Here is a 13,864-nt window from a genome sequence, read left to right as displayed (position 1 = left end):
AAAGGTTTTACATGGAATGTTCAAAGATCTTCAATGTGAGCCCCATTGGTCACACGACACACATGAAGCCGATCGTCAAATTCCATGCACCCCAGCTTTGCATTGTCAATGGTTGAAACAACTCCTGCTATTTGTGCCTTCACTTCATTCACATGTTTGGAAAAGAAAGCACATGGACCAATCTTTTCACAAATCCCAACTAAAACAAATCATATGGTGTGAGATCTGGGTGGCCAGGACATGAAATTGGGATCATTCTGCCAAGAACGTCCAATCCATCTGTCTGGCAGTGTTGTGTTCAGAAACAGTCTAACCCTGAGGTTCCAGTGTGGTGGTGACTAGTTCTGTTGGACAATGAAGTCACCAGACTTTTTATCACTCAATTTAACCATTAACCGGTTTTCAGCATGTCTAGGTACGTCTCACCATTGACTATTGCTCTTTCAAAGCACGGTCTGTAGACAGCTTTCTTGGACATAGCACAAAACACCGTCACCTTTGGAGAATCTCGCTAATGCTCAAGATATGCGGGTTCTCAGTACCCCATTAGAGAGTGTTATGCTTGTTAACTTTGCCATTGACGTGGTTAGTCGCCTCATTGCTAACTAGCTTGTTCAGTTGTGAAATCCGTCATATGCCATATTTTGTTGCTTGTAAGCATGGTTGGGTAGGGTTACTTTAACTTGATAACTTTCAATTACTTTTGGATTACTCCAATCCCAGATATGCTACTAAAAGACAAAATAAACTAAATATGAATAAAATTATGTGTCACGGAAGACCAGAACAGAGCAGGAGACCCCAGAGCGTTCGTACAATTCTTTATTTGGGGGAATTGTAAGGGTTAGCGGGAAACACGGTGACCGTCGAACGTCAGCAGCAACGTCGTGGCGTAGCGTGGGACGGAAGCAGGTCGAGTTTACCAGGAATGAAGAGAAGATCGTAGCGTCGGACGGAAGCAGGTAGGCAGGCAGACAGAATCAGGTAAACAAGGCACAGGTAATCGGGAGAGTCTTACGGGGTACAGAAGGACAGGATTAATCCTCCGACCCCCATGTCTCGGTGTAGAATGCTTAAATAGGGAACATAACCCAATCAGAAGGCACATTCCAGCGCGCCAGATGATTGCCCCAGGTGGCTCCACTTGGGTAATCATGACAGAACCCCCCCCTCAAGGGACGGCTCCAGAAGTCCCTCAGAAAAAATAAAAATAAAAATAAATTTAACCCAAGACACGTCACAGGGAAACACAGGCAGAATCAGACAGGACAGGCAGAATCAGAAGAGTCCAGACTCAGGGGGGGTCAGATTCAGAAGAGTCCAGACTCAGGGGGGGTCAGATTCAGAAGAGTCCAGACTCTGGGGAGCGGAAAGGGAACAGACAAGACAGGAGAGGAAAGACGGGACAAAATCAGTACAGGCAGATTCAGGGCAGGCATGGGAGTCGAGCAGGCAGACTCAGGGCAGGCATGGGAGTCGAGCAGGCAGACTCAGGGCAGGCATGGGAGTCGAGCAGGCAGACTCAGGGCAGGCATGGGAGTCGAGCAGGCAGGCATGGGAGTCGAACAGGCAGACTCAGGGCAGGCATGGGAGTCGAGCAGGCAGGCATGGGAGTCGAACAGGCAGGCATGGGAGTCGAACAGGCAGGCATGGGAGTCGAACAGGCAGGCTTGGGAGTCGAACAGGCAGGCTTGGGAGTCGAACAGGCAGGCTTGGGAGTCGAACAGGCAGGCTTGGGAGTCGAACAGGCAGGCTTGGGAGTCGAACAGGCAGGCTTGGGAGTCGAACAGGCAGGCTTGGGAGTCGAACAGGCAGGCATGGGAGTCGAACAGGCAGGCATGGGAGTCGAACAGGCAGGCATGGGAGTCGAACAGGCAGGCATGGGAGTCGAACAGGCAGGCATGGGAGTCGAACAGGCAGGCATGGGAGTCATTGCGCAGTCATACGGCCGGAGGTGCCTCAGCCAATTTCGCCATGTCGGAAAGGACTTGCCGAACTGCGCATTCTGAAGGGGAATTGCGCTGCTGATTCAGGCTTTGATAGTGGTCAGGGGGCAAATGTACGAACGCGGGGTCCATTCTGGTCGGAGGATTCTGTCACGGAAGACCAGAACAGAGCAGGAGACCCAAGAGCGTTCGTACAATTCTTTATTTGGGGGAATTGTAAGGGTTAGCGGGAAACACGGTGACCGTCGAACATCAGCAGCAACGTCGTGGCGTAGCGTGGGACGGAAGCAGGTCGAGTTTACCAGGAATGAAGAGAAGATCGTAGCGTCGGACGGAAGCAGGTAGGCAGGCAGACAGAATCAGGTAAACAAGGCACAGGTAATCGGGAGAGTCTTACGGGGTACAGAAGGACAGGATTAATCCTCCGACCCCCATGTCTCGGTGTAGAATGCTTAAATAGGGAACATAACCCAATCAGAAGGCACATTCCAGCGCGCCAGATGATTGCCCCAGGTGGCTCCACTTGGGTAATCATGACATTATGACTCACAAAACATGGTAAGCTTTCTCTCCTGGCTTTGATCTCTTTGATCTCCGGCAAAACTAACATAAAATGCGACAGAAACAAAATGAAAATAAATCCAAACAGCTTGCCAACATCATTTTTGCCGTTCCATGTATTCCGTTACTCCCCAAGCCTGCACAAAATTGAGTAGTTTTATTCATATTTAGTTTCTTTTGTCTTTTATTAGCATATTTGGTATTGGAGTAATCCAAAAGAAATTGAAAGTAATCAAGTTAAAGTAACCCTACCTAACCCTGCTTGTAAGGTGTCACGTGCAGTTGCCTTCTCAAAACACGCCAAACAGTTGTTTAAGAACATTCAAAGTCCTCACTGGCTCTTCGATTTATGGGGGCTTCGGTGGAAAGAGGTGTCCAATCACATCTACTGAAATTGAGGGGCATCCCGTTCTTATAGTTGAAGCTAAGCTGGGCTGGAGTAGGCCCCTTTTCAGCCCTGGAGTTTTACACTCAAAACTGGCTCACTGAGCTATTGAGGAGGAATTTGACTGACTGGAAGAGCAGCGAGATCTTATGATGCATTTTTATTGGGGAAAAATCAGGAATATGTTGATAAGTTAACAGAAACACTTTACCATTTCAATTCAAAGGAAAATTATATTAAGATTCTGATATAGATGAAAACCCACTTTTCTATGTAGAGTATTGGTCATTCGAAATCAAAATTGCATTTGCCTTCCCAACAGATTGTTAGGCTTTACACTAAACTCTTGTGAATTAGCTTCACTGCACACATTTTAAGTAGACTCCAAACTCCTAAGGAAAGCACTGGTTTCTGCAACTCTGCTGATGACAATGTCATTGTCTATAGACAAGAGAAATTCATTTTCAGTGTACATCAGCATGAAGACAGTGAGCCTCTTTTTCACACATTTTAAACCAGAGAAGATCCACCTCCATGCAACCTGAGTACAGCAAAGGTTCAACAGGAACTTATATCTCAGCCCAATGACATGGTAGGCCTCTGTGAGGAAGTTATATTGGGAGAGGACCTGCTTTTTTTTATTTTTTCCAAAAGCTTTTTTCTTGTCTTTTTTTTTCCATTTTGCCTCTTTCCTTTTTCTGCTTTTCTGTGCCTTTTCTCATTTACTTTATATCATTATAATTGTCTTATTTTCTTTTTAGCTTTATTAGTCCCCAAATAGTAATTTTGTAAATGTTCTGCATTTATATAGCGCTTTTCAAGTCAATGAAGACCTCCCAAAGCGCTTTACAATGTGCTTCACACCTATCCATTCAGACACACTCACACACCAATAGCAGCCATGCAAGGCAACTGCCTGCTTATCGGGGGCATTAGGGATTCAGTGTCTTGCCCATGGACACTTCGACCTATAATACAGAGGAGCCGGGAATTGAACCTTCGACCTTGTGATCCCAGATAGAAAAATTATCTGACGAGACTTTGGGGAGCTGAAACAGTCAGCTCTTTTTAGTGAGCCGAGCCGAAAAGGCCGCTTCTTGATAAAGAGACAGGTTTCCCATCATTGTGAGTTTATTTGAGTGTGAGGAGCTACACACTCAGAGACATTTAACTGCTAAAATCGCCAGACACGTAGCACAACACACCACCGGCGACACACCGCTGACAGGCAAAAAGTGCTAAAATAGTAAATGGTAAATGGTCTGCATTTATATAGCGCTTTTCAAGTCAATAAAGACCTCCCAAAGCGCTTTACAATGTGCTTCACACTTACCCATTCACACACACACTCACACACCAATAGCGGCCATGTAAGGCTCTGACCTGCTTCCTGGGGGCATTAGAGATTCAGTGTCTTGCCCAAGGACACGTCGACATATAACACGGAGGACCCGGGAATCGAACCCGCGAACTCTTGATATGAATGATAACAGTCCCTCTTTCAACGAGTTTCTTTTTTTCCTGGCTTTTTCGTCTCCACCTTGCACCTTTCTGCCCTCCATTGTACCTGCCGCGCTGTTCTGTGTTTTTACACGCACACACTTACTTCCTTCCTTTCTTCCTTTTTTCTTTCTTTCTTTCTGTCTTTCTTTTCTTTTTCTTTCCCTTCTTTCTTTCTTTCTTTCTTTTTTCTTTCTTTGTTTATTTTTTTCTATCTTTCCAAAGAAAATACAGGCAATGTGAAATTGGATGTCTTATCTATCTACCTTTGCTCTTTTCTCTCCCTCTCTCTCTCTGTATCTCTCTCTCTCTCTCTCTTTCTCTCTCCATCCGTCTGTCCATTCAACAGTCAGCCAGTCAGTCCTTCTGTCTGTCTGTCTCTCTGTCTCCTTTAACCACAAAATGAAAAGGAAAATATATTTAGTTTGAGATTAGGTTACCTGATTATAAATAATTTTAATTTAGCTTTTTATGTATCCCTCTCTCTCTCTCTCTCTCTCTCTGTTTCTAGCTTTCTGTACCTCAAGTACAACTTCCTTGCAAAGACCTCGGCCATGTGCCCCGTACAACTACAGTATATTCTTCTGTTTCCTGACTTGTTATTCCTCCAAACTGACATTTACCTTTATCACATCAAAACATCACGTTGTTGTTCCCCCCCCCCCCGTCCAAGTTGTTATTTTTCCCTTTGGAGTGTCGCACAGCGGTCATGCCCTTCATTTTCCACCTCCATATGTCTTTGTCTTTTTCACACAACGCCACACCTAAACGCTTTACCGGACGTGTTACGTTGCGGATGGGAAATGTCCGACTGCATCAGGTGCATTCCAACTCATTGTGGGATTCGGTGGGTGGGGCGACATCGGACACCGATTTTACCCGATTTTTGCATCTTCAGCAGATTATTAAAACCCTTCACAGTGCCTTGTACAGTAATCCCTCACTTTATGGTGGTTTACTCTTCGCGGTTTTATTACTTTGTAGATTTTCATCAAGCGCTGTGTTCTGCATTCTAATTGGCAAACTATTGCCACGCCCCTTCTCTGCCTGTGTCTGCCTTTATGTTGATAACGTCGTGGTCTAAGCTTTACACATCCGTAAAACAGCTTGATGGACCTACATTACAGATGCACAAATTGTTTTCTATTTCAATTTCCTCTAAAAGCCAATATGTCTACAAAATAAGTGACAAAATCACCAAAATGCAGAAGAAGATGCTTTCTATCGCCACGCTAAAGAAAGGTAAAAGTAGTTTACCACAGCGTCCACATGATGGCAACAAAACATCATCTGAAGTCAAGTGATTAGTTTTGAAACGTTCAGAATTAATCTTGAAGTATTTTTTTAAATACTACCCACCAACCAAAGTGGCAAAAATACAGTGATAATATATCGCCACACTAACGACATAAGTGCATATTTCACTTTTTGGGGCCAAATTGAGATTTTGGCCTGAATCAGGTTAGAATTAGAATTAATGTTGTCTTTATTGTCATTGATATCAATGTTTTAAGTGCTTAGAACCCCTGGCCTGATTTATTTTAATAATATTATAATGAAGAATAATGCTTGTAACAATAGTGCAATGAAAATAAGTGCAATAACATTTAGCAGTAGCAATTGGGAAAAAAAAAAAACAACGTAACATACAAAAACAAAGGAGTGGCTCCATAAGAAGCATATCATGGTTCTACCATGCCCCAGCCAGTCCCCAGAGCTGAACCCAATCGAAAATCTTTGGAGGGAGCGACACCCCAGAAACCTGTCTGATCTAGACAAGATCTGTGTGGAAGAGTGGACCAAGATCCCTCCTGCAGTGTGTGCAAATCTTGTGAAAAACTACAGGGAACGTTTGACCTACGTAATAGCAAACAAAGGCTACTGTACCAAATATTAACATTTGCTTTCTCAGGTGTTCAAATAGTGATTTGCAGCTGTATCACACAAACGAATTGTTAAAAAATCATGCATTGTGATTTGTGGATTTTTCTTTTTAGTTTATCACTCTCACAGTGGACGTGGGCCTATATATATATATATCTGTTCCTATAGAAATCGCCTAAGTCAATCAACCATACATATTTCATGTAACCAGTTAATCGTGCTATATAGTAACAATATTCTTGTTAAAGTTATAATCTGATAGTACAGAAGTTATTTGTTAAAAATAACTTTTTAAAGCAAGTACTTTTACTTGTTGTTTGGAATGTTTTTTTCACAGTACATTTTTGTTGGTCACATGATGGCGACATAATATCATTTGAAGTAAAATGGATGGTGTCCTTAATCCTTACAGTAGGGTATTCAAGGAGCCGGATTATATTTAAAATTATAATTTGACTGTACACAAAATATTTATATTAAAAAGAAAGGAATATAAAGTACAGTACTTTCATTCATTAAACAAATGCTTGCGTCCACAAATTGGGTCAGTTCTTTGGTTTCAATGTATAACAAAGTACTTCACAGTTCAAGGATCACTTAACAGCCAAAGTGGTTGTGGCACCACTTCCTGTGGTGTGTCTTGGGCAAGAACAGCCTGACGGCACCCATTCCCCTCCAGGCCGAATTGAGTATTTAATAAAAGTTTCTACTTAGAGGGACTTTTTGGGAACAAAACCCTTGCGAAAAACGAGGGAATACTGTACCTCGATATGACATCAGCCTGAATAGCTTTTTGAGACCCCCCATGGATCTTCAGTGTCTCCCTCCCTCATTGAAAGCACCCTACTAGACGCTTTCCACTCTGCATAAATTACAGGCGGCTAACCAGCCTCTCTTGACACCCTGACTCTCCTCCAATCCTTCTTGTTCAGCCTATTTCCTCTCCTGGCAATTTGGCACCGAAATCGTCATTTACATTCCCCGTTTCGTCCCGTTTCTCTCCTTTTGCAGACAGATATTGTTTACATCTGTCTCGCTAACCAGCGCCCAAGCCGCAGTAGACCTCACAGATGTCGTAATAATGCGGGGGGATTACGGGGTTTAACACTTGGGCTTATTTAGAGGATACCCACACTCCCCCGCCCCCCAACTCCCTCCTCTGGTAGTGTGCTCCTCCTGTGTTTGACCTCTTATTTATCTCTGAGTTTTTGGTCCAAAATCATCCTCCGAGTAGAACTTCTTTCATCGGTTTGCTTTGAGGCAGGGGTCTCAAACTCAATTGAGTTGGGGGCCAGCTGAAGCGAGAATCCGGGTGAGGTTGGACCAAAAACAGCACTGATAAAAACATTACACTGCAGTGTTTCATATTTGTCCACTAGATGTCAGTGTAATGTGTAGTGCAACCAAATATGGGTCCAACTACAGCGAGTGAAAGTGAGCAGGAAGCACATTTTTTCTCTTCATATTTTTACCCAGCATTTTTAAAGAAAGAAAAAAGAAGGGGAAAAGGGAATAAAAATAGGTATGAAAAAAAAGAAACAAGGAAAATGAGAATAAAATAAAAGAAGGGGAAAAGAAAGCCAAGAAGGAAAACGAAGAAAGAAAAAAGGAAAAGAAAAGAATCAAAGACAAAAAAGATAAAAACGGGAAAAAATGCAGTTTCTCTTGTTTTCTTTTTCTCTTCTATTTTTCATTTTTCTTTTCCTTTTTCTCTCAAGTTTTACATTTTTTGTTATTTCTTTTCTTCTTGACTTTTTTTTTCTTTTCCTTTTTTTTCTTTTCTTTTTCTCTTCATTTCAAAAGTTAAAAGGTAACTTTTTGGTAATTTTGATTCTCCATATTCCATCTCCTTCCGTTGGGCTTTTAGCACTCGTTTTCCATGTCGACACCATGATGGGACATTAAATAAAACACATTGTGCGTAATATTCAGTTTTTATGATCAGTGTCTTGAAATACAGGTTGAGTTTTCTGAAATTCTTCTTAAAATTAGCATATACAGTACTTTATACATGTACATACCCTTGTCCACCCCAACCACCTTTTTATAATTACAACCTAGTAATAACATAGTAATAACATAGTAACAACATAGTAACAACATAGTAACAACATAGTAACAACATAGTAACAACATAGTAACAACATAGTAACAACATAGTAACAACATAGTAACAACATAGTAACAACATAGTAACAACATAGTAACAACATAGTAACAACATAGTAATAACATAGTAATAACATAGTAATAACATAGTAATAACATAGTAATAACATAGTAATAACATAGTAATAACATAGTAATAACATAGTAATAACATAGTATTAACATAGTAATAACGTGACAATTCGGCAGCCCTTCTCATTTGTGATTAAAATAAAAAGGAAAGTGTAACTGAAAATGATCATTGATCAAACGCGTTCCTAGCATGTTTAGCGAAAGCATATTTAGCTTCGGCTTCTCCTCTAAATCACAACGAGTACGTCCTCAAAGACTCGGAATCGTACCGCCCAACGTGTGTGTGTTTATGTGGCAAGGGTTAGGGGGGGCGGCGTGGGATCAATGTATTTGTGTCTGGTACCCTAATCCCGAAGGTGATATTAGTCTGGGAGGGGGGCCGAGACGACGCCCCCTTCCTCGCGCTGGTGTGTGCGTGTTTGGATGCCGCGAGCGTTAGCGTTAGCCGCTAAAGCCAGACAGACTCCGTTTTGACCCCTGACCCTTCGTTGGGCGGGTCACGCGCACACATTGATGCCGACAGCTAATAGACATAAACACACACGCACACACTTACATGTGTCAAAGGTACCCCCCCTTCTGAACCCCCGCTTGTGTTTGTTTGTTGCATTCCTCTTTTGCTCATCATGAGCATCACCGATTTCAACTTGTTTTTTTTTTCCTCCGCAGATGCTGCTCGTTGCCATGACCACATCAAGCGGCAACCGAGGACGAAAACATGAATGTACAATATTGTCGGGGAACCCCAAAAATGCAATATTAATGTCATCATTTTTTCCATCAGATGATTTCAGATTTAGTTTGTGTGTATATTATATATATATATATATATATATATATATATATATACATATATATATATATATATATATATATATATATAATATTTTTTTTCTTTGTATCTATGTATTTCTTAAGCTTTTTTTCTTCTTCTTTCTTCTCTCTCTCCCTCTCTCTCTCTCTCTCTCTGTCTTTCTATTTTAATTTGTGTTTATATATATATATATATATATATATATATATATATACGGTATATTGTGTAAGACCATAATAAATTGAATGTTTTTATCATATAATATATTTATACTATTATTTCTGATTAAATTATGCATTGTCAATTTGTATTTAAAGGTTGATTACATAATAAATATGTATTTTAATATATTTTTGTTGTTATATTTTGTTTCATGTTTTTCATGAAATGGAAAGAAAATCAAGAAAAAATATTTCTACTTATGTTTGTATTGGATAAAGAAAATGTATTATTTTATAATTCTGTTATTGTTTTCTTCAGAAATGCAAAATGTTTTCATAATATTCGAAAAAACAACTGGAATATATATATATATATATATATATATATATACAGTCAATATATATTTAATATATAATATAATATCTCATCTCATCTCATTATCCGTACCGCTTATCCTCAGTAGGGTTGCGGGGGGGGGGCTGGAGCCCATCCCAGCAATCATCGGGCAGTGGGCAGGGGACACCCTGAACTGGTTGCCAGCCAATCGCAGGGCACACAGGGACAGACAACTCATTTGCTCATTCACACCTAGGGACAATTTGGACCGGCCAATTCACCTGAAATGCATGTCTTTGGAATGTGGGAGGAAACCGGAGTGCCCGGAGGAAACCCACGCAGGCACGGGGAGAACATACAAACTCCGCACAGAAAGTCTGGAGCTGGATTTGAACCCACGACAGGTTCCCATGACATGAACTGTGCCGCACAAGCGCTAACCACTGCGCCGCCGTGCTGCCTATAATATAATATATTAAATACCGTATTTTCCGCACTATAAGGCGCACCGGGTTATAGGACGCACCCCGAAAAAATAGTTTTTGGTCCTATTTTTGACATAGATAAGACGCACCGGATTGTAAGGCGCTACAATGAGAACGTGGACAAAACAGTCAGATAGTTCAGTCAAACTTATTACCCCCTGAACATTCCCAAAGCTTGCAAAGACGCAAATACGTGTCAAGAACACGTGCGGATGCGGTGTCCGTACGATGTCACTCAAATGCATCGTTCCATTATTCGGTTAAAGTCTTGGGATTCAAGAAATGCCAACCATTCTTTCGTATATATTTTCTTTTTCGCTCGCAACTTTATTGTGCATATGACGATAAACACTTGGAATTGAGTTTAATTTAAAAATAGACACTCAATTCCATCCGTTATCTGCACCGCTTATCACAGAAACATCGAGTTCGGTCTGAAACAAGATACAGAGACAATATAAAACCTGAAGTAACTCACCGAAGTCGTTGTGTTGATAATAATGTGCAGCCAATGTCCTCTTATATCCGTGAGGGTAGTAAATCCAGGAGAATAAAATATTTTCAAATACAGAATAGAAAAAAAATGCTTCCTCTATGCCGTCAGCCACGTGCCATAAACATTCATCTTTTTCGGCCAATTGCAGGCTTTGTGTCGCCGTTTAAGCCAATGGCTGCCTGTAAATGATAAAAAGGATCCGCCTCTTGACCTCCGAATAACTCTAACCAATAGTGATCGACTCAACTGATGATTGACACATCTTTTTCGGCCAATTGCAGGCTTTGTGTCGCCGTTCAAACCAATGGCAGCCTGTAAATGAGAAAAAGGATCCGCCCCTTGACCTCCGAATAACTTTAGCCAATAGCGATCGATTCAAATGATGATTGACACATTGGTTAGCCAATGAAACGCCGGTAAATAAATCCCAGCATACACCGCGTACTACTTGGTGTTCGGGGGAAAATCTAGTCGGCGGCTGCAAGTTAGTTGGAAAACTTAATGTTGATCCATAAATAAGGCGCACTGTGTTATAAGGCGCATGGTCAGCTTTTGAAAAAAATAAAGGCTTTTAGGTGCGCCTTATAGCGCGGAAAATACGGTATATTATATTTCATATATAATATAATATATTAAATATATTATATTTCATATATATTTATATATATATATATATATATATATATATATATATATATATATGGGGCAGCATGGCGGCGCAGTGGTTAGCGCTTGTGCGGCACAGTTCATGTCATGGGAACCTGTCGTGGGTTCAAATCCAGCTCCAGACTTCCTGTGCGGAGTTTGTATGTTCTCCCCGTGCTTGCGTGGGTTTCCTCCGGGCACTCCGGTTTCCTCCCACACTCCAAAAACATGCATTTCAGGTGAATTGGCCGGTCCAATTTGTCCCTAGGTGTGAATGAGCGAATGAGTTGTCTGTCCCTGTGTGCCCTGCGATTGGCTGGCAACCAGTTCAGGGTGTCCCCTGCCCACTGCCTGGAGATGGCTGGGATGGGCTCCAGCCCCCCCGCGACCCTAATGAGGATAAGCGGTACGGCTAATGAGATGAGATATATATATATATATATATATATATATATATATATATATATATAAAGTATTATTTTAGCAATAGATAAAAATGTATATTTTTATGTTCTTTATTTAATGCAATATTTTTAATTTTTTTACATCATATGACACATATGTAGTTTGTCATAAATGTCATAAAGTATATATTTCTGCAATAAAATCCAATTATTTTTATGTGTGTCTTTAATATTTTTTAACAATTACAGTAACGTGTGTCCAAAAGTAGTGTCGAAGAGCTAATCAGTCAATAAATACTTCTGGGATTTTCTATTTCAAAATCACGAAATTTACAATTTACATCATGACGATTCGTCAGTTTCCTTATGTTGAGGATTTTGAGTTTCACACAATGCTTTATTAAGGGATCGGGGAAGTCAGGGCGAGAGGAAAAAGACAGCGATCTGGTGCTCGCTGGCCAGTAGGAGCGGGAAGACCTCGTGAACGAAGCGTGGTCGGAGATTGGAAAAAGTCGGGCAGCCGGGACTGAAGAACGGAGCGTGGTCAGAGATCGGAACAAGTTGGGTTGCTGGAACGAGCAGGAAGTCAGGGATCGATACAGAAAATGGAATCAGGCAGGATCTGGGTAGCCGGGACAGGAGAACGGAGCTTTGATTTAGCTTTTCTTCTTCTTTTCTTTTCTATTTTTTATCTTATTTTTTTCTTTTTCCTTTTGTTTCTATTGTTTACAGCCCTTCGAGACTTATCGTGGTTAAGAGCTTTACAAATAAACATGACTTGACTTGACTAAGAAACATGGGATGTGTAGTCTAATTATTAATTGTAGTTTCAGCTCGCTTTTAAGGAAGTTCCATTTATATTTTTATCTTAATGCTAACTTTCAATAGCTTTGTCGACCTGACAAAGAAAATTATTCATGAATACATTTAACTGTACGGTTAGTATAGTACATGCCAGCTAGCTAGCAAGCTACCTTTTCAGCTAAGCAGATTTTTTTTTTACAGTACAAAGAGGTTTATTAAAATGGACCTAATCAAGAAAAAAAGTCCTTTCAAGTTACATACAGGCAAAAATACTTCTTACATTTGCAGCTAGGAATCATGGGACATGTAGTCCTTCTACAAACTGTGGTTTCCACTCTCTCTTCAAAAGAAAGTGCGCATTATTTGAGCATAAAATGTTGCTATATTGTGTCGTGCAACCGGAAATGAATGCTAAAGAGCACAAGGAAGAAAAAAAACTCCGGAGAATCAAGGGGACTGTGACTGGCAGGCAACCAGTTCAGGGTATCCCCTGCCCACTGCCTGATGATAACTGGGATGGGCTCCAGCACCCAAGCGATCCTACTGAGGATAAGCAGTGCAGATGGATGGATGGATGGATGGATAACAAAAAAGACAGTGATACTGGGAAGGAAAACAGAAGGTACGGTAAATGCTTACAAAAATTGTTCATGTATTGCATCTTATCCTGATGTTTTGTCTCGTAGTGCCGTTTTACATTATATTCCTTAATTACGGCCACATTAGCTCATAGGTTTACCGGCAATGTCAGCCTCCTATTAGTTTTGAAAGGCTCAGTTTTTAGAATCAACTTTTCTCTCGGCTATTGTGAGGGTTTACCATCCGTGCGATCCACAGCAACAGTCACCCTGCTTTTTTCCGTTTAGCCTTCCGTTACATCGTGATTGATCTAAGTTTGTCCCTGGCCGTAACATCTACACTCCCTGACACTTAAGACTCACTATTAATGCACTTGTCGGTCTTGTTTTTCAAATGGCCGACGTACTGATGGTCAGAAGATAGTTTTAAAAGTGGCTGCGCTCGTCAGGCTACAGCTAACTCGATTCATGCGGAAATTTTTCCGAGAAGTCTTGCAGCGGCAAGGCAGCTGAAGCGCTGCAGTATTGGATCTGTAGTTTGATAAGGATGATAAGACCTGCCGAGCCATTATAGTAGATGTATATAAAATTATTTCACGGGCTGGATAAAATTATATGCCGGG

At 41.1% G+C, this 13,864-nt stretch overlaps 1 long non-coding RNA gene across 4 annotated transcripts in view; it reads left to right on the top strand.

Moving 5' to 3' along the window:
• The window catches only part of LOC148354713 (uncharacterized), a 71,004-nt gene extending 61,622 nt beyond the window's left edge, over positions 1–9,382 (top strand). For 3 of the 4 annotated variants that reach the window (XR_015852243.1, XR_015852244.1, XR_015852241.1), the window contains one exon: positions 9,187–9,382. This is a non-coding gene — a long non-coding RNA (uncharacterized LOC148354713). The remainder of the gene's footprint in view (positions 1–9,186) is intronic. The other variant, XR_015852242.1, reaches the window with a different exon arrangement.
• Positions 9,383–13,864: the final 4,482 nt, after the last annotated feature.

This window comes from Urocampus carinirostris, chromosome 12 (genome assembly GCF_059441175.1).
Source record: "Urocampus carinirostris isolate Australia breed hairy pipefish chromosome 12, RoL_Ucar_1.0, whole genome shotgun sequence".
NCBI classification, from domain to species: domain Eukaryota; kingdom Metazoa; phylum Chordata; class Actinopteri; order Syngnathiformes; family Syngnathidae; genus Urocampus; species Urocampus carinirostris.
Note: the sequence above shows the minus strand (reverse complement) of the source record. Positions and strands in the feature narration are given on the sequence as shown.